General features: G+C 33.5%; 1 non-coding gene across 1 annotated transcript; it reads right to left on the bottom strand.

The window, feature by feature from the left end:
- Positions 1–3,608: 3,608 nt before the first annotated feature.
- On the bottom strand, positions 3,609–3,733 carry LOC150064506 (U6atac minor spliceosomal RNA). Its single transcript, XR_016535325.1, has one exon. It is a non-coding gene; the product is annotated as a U6atac minor spliceosomal RNA (small nuclear RNA).
- Positions 3,734–7,312: the final 3,579 nt, after the last annotated feature.

Here is a 7,312-nt window from a genome sequence, read left to right as displayed (position 1 = left end):
GGAATCTTTTGCCTGTGCCTATGAGTTCCAGTGTCTCTCTAACTCTATCATGTAGCAGTTCCATAGTTTCTGGTCTGACATTGAGGTCTTTGATCCACTTTGAGTTAAGGCTCGTGCATGGAGAAAGGCTGGGGTCACTTTTTAGTTTTCTGCATATGGCTGCCCAGTTTTGCCAACATCAGTAATTGAATAGACTGTTCGTTCCACTGTATATCTTTGGCTCCTTGGTCAAATACGAGTTGTTTATAGGTATATGGTTCTATGTCTGGATCTTCTATTCTGTTCCATTGATCTTCCTGTCTATTTTTGTGCCAATACCATGCTGTTTTTGTTATTATGGCTCTATAGTAGAATTTGAAGACTGATATTGTAATACCATCTGCACTGTTCTTTTTGCCTAGAATTGTTTTGGCTATTCTAGGTCTTTTCTTGTTCCATATGAACCTTTGGATTGTATCTTCTATTTCAGTAAAGAATGTCTTTGGGATTTTGATGGGGATTGCATTGAATTTGTATATCAATTTTGGCAGTATGGCCATTTTCACTATGTTGGTTCTCCCTATCCATGAGCATGGGATGTCTTTCCATTCCTAGTGTCCTCTTTAATTTCTTTCATTAGGCTTTTATAGTTTTCATTATATAATTCCTTTACATCTTTGGTTAGGTTAATTCCTAAGTATTTGATTCTTTCGGGGGCTATTGCGAATGGGATTGTAAACTAGTTCAGCCACTCTGGAAAGAAGTGTGGAAGTTTCTTAAAGAACTAAAAATTGACCTTCCCTATGATCCCACCTCTGGGCATCTATCCCAAACATCATAACCCAAGATATGATAAGGACACCTGCTCAGCTATGTTTATCTCTGCACTATTCACAATAGCCAGGCAATGGAAACAATCCAGATGCCCTACTGCCGATGAATGGATGCAGAAAATGTGGTTTATATATATACACAATGGAATTCTACATATCCAACAGACAAGATAAAATCATGGCATTTGCAGGGAAATGGCTGAATCTAGAACGAATCATGTTGAGTGAGACAAGTCAAGACCAAAGTAACAAAAGGGGCATTGTATCCTTAATATGTGGCTAGTAGATCCAAACAATGCAAGAGCGAGGACTTAATATTTGCATACCCAATGATATGGACATGGTATGGGAAATATAAACACAACTATATAGACATAAATACGTATGACTCTATAGACATAATGTTTCATTACATTGATTAATACGTATCTATGATATACAAACCCTTAACCTAATTTTGATTATGTTCTAAAAACTAAGTGCCTGTGATTGTATATAGAGATTCCCTTCTTGAATACTTGTTTGTTAAATAGGTCATTTGAAATATGATGTAAAAATCAGTGTTAATAAATTCCTTAATAAAAAATACAGAAGTCCAATACTTGAAACAATAGTGATCCTTCTATTTGTGCTTCCCTTTGTCACTGGAGATGATAGGCATGTGTTTCCAACTATTGTGTTTCCCTTTGGTTGTCTTGTGAACTTTTAAGCCAATGTGGGCCTTGAACTGTGATCTCTCAAGCTAGGATTACAGGTTTGAGCTATGACATGGCAACAGGCCTACTTGTTTTTTTCTGATGCAGGATCTCTCTATGCATCAAAACTGTTTCTTGAACTTACAATTTTTCCCTGTCTTCTGAATAACAAGATTATAGCCATGTACCACCATGATTAGATTATTTTATACTTTTCAAAAAATACAAAGTACTTCATTGTATTCATTTAATAAGCCAGTCTTTTATTGATAAGCTTCAGTTGAATTGGATCCGTAAGGCCTTTATGGACTATAGCCCTAATTATATTTGCCAATATAGATGCAATTTATATACGACAAAATATACCACTTTGAAGAACACAGTTCATTGAGTTTTGATAAATGTGATCAGACAAATATATGAAGGTAATTAAATTAGACTCAAGATATAGGATATGTTATATACAAAGTTCATTTGTGAACATTTATAGTCAACTCCAGCCTTAACATTAGTCTTAGAAAATCACTTGCTCTGTCAAAGTTGGCTTGAGTTTCTTTTTTCTAGTTCTCATAGGAATGCAGTCCTATTGTGCCTAGCTTCTTTCATTCAGCATGATTTTTGTATAATTCTACATTATTGTATTTATCTGTAGCTCATTCTTCTCATAATGAACAATGTTCCATAGTATGGCATTTACCTGGTCATAAAAATTTGACTCAGTTCCAGCTTGGACTATTGTGAATAAAGATGTCTTTGTTTACATGGAAGTCTTTGTGAAAAGTTTCATTTCTCTTGTGTAGATAATATATTAGAAAGTAATCGCTGAGTTGTGTTATAAATACCCCTTTATATAAATCTATCTGATGTTTTCCCAAATCAAATTTCCATTTTGTATTCCTACCAGGAATGTGGGAATTTATATTTCTTATGCCCTCATCAATACTTCGCTTTGTCCATCTCTTCTCTTTTAGATACTTTTTAAAATGTATCATATAATAGTATTTCATTGCATTTTTCATTTGTATTTTTCTTATAGTATTGTTTAATCCATTCTTATGTGTTTATAAGTCATTTTTACATCTTTTTTTCTTTTGCCAGTCCTGGTCTTGAGCTCAGGGCCTGAGCACTGTCCTTGGACTTTCTCAAGGTTAGAACTCTACCACTTGAGCTTCAGCACCATTTCTGGCTTTTTTCTACATATGTGGTACCGAGGAATCGAACCTGGGTCTTTGTGCATGCTAGGTAAGCACTCTACCACTAGGCCAACTCCCGGCCCCCATTTTTACATCTTTTTATGGCATGTCTATTCTGACTTTTCCTATTTCTAACTGAGAAATTTTATTCTTATATTGTATTTATTACATGTTCTGGATACAATTCCCATGAAATACATACATGCCACAAATGTTTTCACCGTCTGTGACTTTTCTTTCAGTTAAAAAACTTTACAACCTTGTACAAACTGGAAGGGTTTTTTTTTAATGTTGAGATTATAAAAAGTTTTGACAGATCAGGTTTTTCATATTCTCTTTGTGAAAATATTTACTATTTGAAAGTTATGAAGATTTTCTCTTCCAGCAGTTTTCTATTTTTAGGTTTATATGTTTAAGTTAGTTATCCATTTTGATTTGTTTTTATGTGTGTGTGAATTTTATCTATAGTACAGGCTTTAAGTCTTTAGATTTTTTCCTCAAATGTATATCCAATTTTCTAGTACTATTTCTGAAAAGATTTACTTTCTGAAGTACCTTTCTAAATTGCTTGGATACATATGTTGAAGACCAATTGTCCAATTGTCATAACTTTATTTCATTAATCTACATGTAAATGAGTTTTCGTTAATTACTTTTTATTTCTTTAACTAGTTTACAAAGGGATTGCAATCCAACATGGCAACTGCTGCATACAATGCATTCTGACCATAATCCATCACTCACCCCTCTTCTATCCCAACCCCACCTGTTTTCACAAGTTTCCTAACTCAATTTTAACATATGGGCATAATACTCATCCTCTTCATAGAAGGCATGTTTCAACTTCTTAGTCTATATTTTGCTAAGTTGTCTGCTCGTTGTACAATGAGATTACAGCATAGAAATCCAGAAAACATTATTTAAACACCACAAAGTAATTGGCAGTGCCTTAAACATATATGTGTTATCAGTACCATGGGCTTTTCCCATCTTTGTTAAGAGGCATGTTAACCTTTTCTCTATCACACAACACTACATGTTTACTTGCATGCCAGTCAGCTATCTTAATGGTACTTGCGCTAAAGTAAATTTGGAAGTAGGGTAAGCTTTCAACTTTTCTTTCAAATTTGTTTTAATAATTCTGGGACCGTTGCACAAATACAAATATTTGAAATCATGTATACTAGCTTCTAAATTAACTGACAATTTGAATTGGCCTAAGATGAGTAAGTATCAACCTGGGGAAAAATTAAATGACAGCAATACTGAGTCTTCCAATCCATCAGACCATTTCTCAATAGTTGTATTTGAGTTTTTCTAGAAATATTTTAAACATTACATTTTCATCATCTTATACATATTTTACATTCACCTATAAATGTTCAATATTTTAAGGCTACTAAAAATGAAATTTTTTATATTTTATTTTCAAATTGCTTATAAATTAGTACATACAAATGTGATTGAGTTTTGTGTATTAATATCTCATTCAAAGAATTTTCTAAATTCCTTGTTTTCCATTACAGTCAGTTTTTATAAGATTCCTACTGTTTTTATACATATAATCACATATTCTAAAAATAAAACGATTTCTTATTTTTCAATCTATATGCTGCTTGTTTATTTGCTTGCCATTTTCTACAATTACAATATTCAATAAGATGACAAATAGAAATGCTAAAAATCAAACAACCTTGTCTTATTTTGGTAGTAGTGAACTTTAACTCAGGACCTTATGCTTACTAAACAAATGTTTTACAATTTGAATGATGCTCCAGTAATTTTTACTTTAATTTTATTATTTTTCAAATTAAAACTTTCTCCCCCATGGTAGCCTGAATTGGGATTCAGTTTCTAACAGTTAACATAAGGTCTTGTGACCTTTCCAACAGAAAGAGCTTGAACTATGGTCCTCTTATTCCCTGCCTCCTGAATTAGTAGGATTAAAGACATGAGCCACTCCATCTAGTTGCCTTCTTTCTAATCTTATAAGTCAGTCCTTTAGGAACTGTGTTGCTTGTAAAATTTTCATAGATGCCATTTCCAGTTTCGAAAGATTTCCATACATTTTAGTTTGACTGTCCTGATTGAGGTTAACATGAATCAAATATTTTTTCTTCATTTGTTGCAATCACTATACTGTTTTATTCCACTGAGTTTTGAATTTGGCAACATGGTAAGTCATGGAACAAAATGGAGACTTTACATGTTTTTATGGGCTATTATCACTCCAAATGATGCCTTCAGCATCTTGGTCACAATCTCTTCTCAGAAGCTAAGTTCCATATATATAAGTTTTATATCTATATTATATACACATACATATATGTGTATATATTATGTATTATTGTAAATGTGATGTACAGAGGAGTTAGTTATATAAGTCAGGCAATGAGCATTATTCCATCTGAAAGAACAATATTGAACCATTAGAAAGGAAATGAAAAGTCTTGGAAAAAATTGTTTTACTTGAAGTAAGCCAAACTAAAGAAACATGGTTTCCCTCATTTGTAATAACTAGAATGTGTCTATAAACCCACAAGTAAACACACTAGATGGTAAATGACAAAAAAATGTACTGGGACATGATAAATTATACAAATCTCTAGACATTCACACAGTGAGACCAATGTCCCTTTTTTATCATACTAAAATTTTACCTTTTAATTTCCCAACTTCAAGGTATAGTAGCTATTTACTATAATCATGATCTTTGGATTACCTCTGAGTTGTTTTTTGCTTTTTCATTTTTCCAACTGTTCTCAATTGATATCCTGTGTTTGTTTAGCTGTTAAAATACCTAATAAGGTTACTATGTTCTTGACGGGGTCTACCTCAAATGGCCATTTGCTGAAAGACAAGAGGTTAGCCTGTGCCTTCCACTTGAGGAAAATGACAATTAGGAATTGCTTCTTTGATGAGAATTAAAACTGATAGATGATGCAAAAAAATGGATATTACACTGAACTCTACAAATTCTCAGTAGCAGCATTTGTGTATAATTTCTAGTGGCCAAGTTTTAAGAGGCCAAGATAAGGCAAAATATGTGAGATGATTAGATGTTGTTGACTGCACTGGTATTAGAAAGCAAGAGGCAAGGTTATCTAAAATACTGCCAGAAAAGTTTTTAATCAGAAAAACACTTTGAATAAAATCCAGGACACAATAAAACTTTTTGTTTCCCCAGAGAAATTTAACTACATAAGCATATAAGTAGACAAGGAGAATAAAGCTATTTTGTACTAGGGTTTAGAAGTAATAAGACTACCCTGTTCTTTCAAATTGGTCTCAAGTCTCGATGTAATGGTAAGTCATTATCATATGATCAAATATCTTTTGAGTCATCACTTGGATTCTGTTTAGGTTACATTTAGTTAATAAGGAAATAAATAGCTGAACTCTGCCTTGCCTTTTACATCTTGTTCCTTGTGCCAAATACTCAAGGCTCAGGGAGGGCCCCTCTAGAAAAAAAAAAAAAAAGTTGTGAATTTCCAGAATAAGCACTGACTGTAATCTCTTGTTGTGTAATGAGACTCTGGAGAACTGGAGAACTACCTTGTCAGACTTGACTGCCTCCCTGAGCAATATTTACCATTTGCTATTGCAAAATTTGACTGCAGACAACTTACCCTCAGTGTACATAATTAAGAATTGTTTAATGGTCTTCCACAGAAACGTGATAGATCTCTTTCATCAGAGTTCCTTTAAGAAAGTTAAATCACTTTCATATGTAGACATGGTCTGTTAGGACACAACCCAGTTGTTCTTTCTCTAATACAAACACTGATCCTTCAGAGATGTGTTCCTTCTTCTAGCCCAGCCTTTGGCATCTTTTACCATTTCCATTTCAAGGTGAACTAGGAGATTTCTTTTAGAGTTCTTCATACAACTTTGGTACAGATAGGGGCAAGGTGTCTTCTGGTATCCTCAGAAAGTATACTGCCTTTGAAATATACACAAAACTTTTAATCATTTAGAGATATTCCTGTTTAGCTATGGCATTTATGACCCAATAAAACTAACTCCATTCAAATATAACCAAAAGGAAAATATTATGTCGTGAATTGTGTTCCTCTGTACTTTCTTGTCCATATTCTCTGAATTTTCCCCCCACCCCATCTATGAGTCTAGGACCAGGGATTATTTGCTGAGATTTGGAAGGTAAAGGTTAAGGGAATGGGATACTGGATATGGCAAAGCCTTCTTGCCCTTAAACATTCAGTAACTTAAAGAATAGTGTACAATAACACATCCTGTAAATGAGATTTTCAGTTCAGGTGATGAGCCCAGGAACTAAGTTTGTATAAGAACTTGAACTAGAATGGAAATTCATCCACGTATTTGAGCTTTCCATTACTGTGTACAAACCACCCCAAAACATGATACTCTAACCACTGGTCTATTTGCTCGTGATTCTGCCCTCTGAAGATGGATATGTTGCAATGATTTGAGGGGTTCGATTTACAATCTACCAGTCTCTCATAACTGAGGAATTGATTGATAGAAGAAAACTAAGATGAACTTATTCACATCTATTGGACTTATTTTTGACAATGAATCTACACAGATATTATTATGGTTTCTTATCATCTTGGGGGAGTAGTGTATATTA

The sequence above is a fragment of the Megascapheus bottae genome, chromosome 4, assembly GCF_031878675.1.
Source record: "Megascapheus bottae isolate mThoBot1 chromosome 4, mThoBot2.hap1, whole genome shotgun sequence".
NCBI lineage: Eukaryota > Metazoa > Chordata > Mammalia > Rodentia > Geomyidae > Megascapheus > Megascapheus bottae.
Note: the sequence above shows the minus strand (reverse complement) of the source record. Positions and strands in the feature narration are given on the sequence as shown.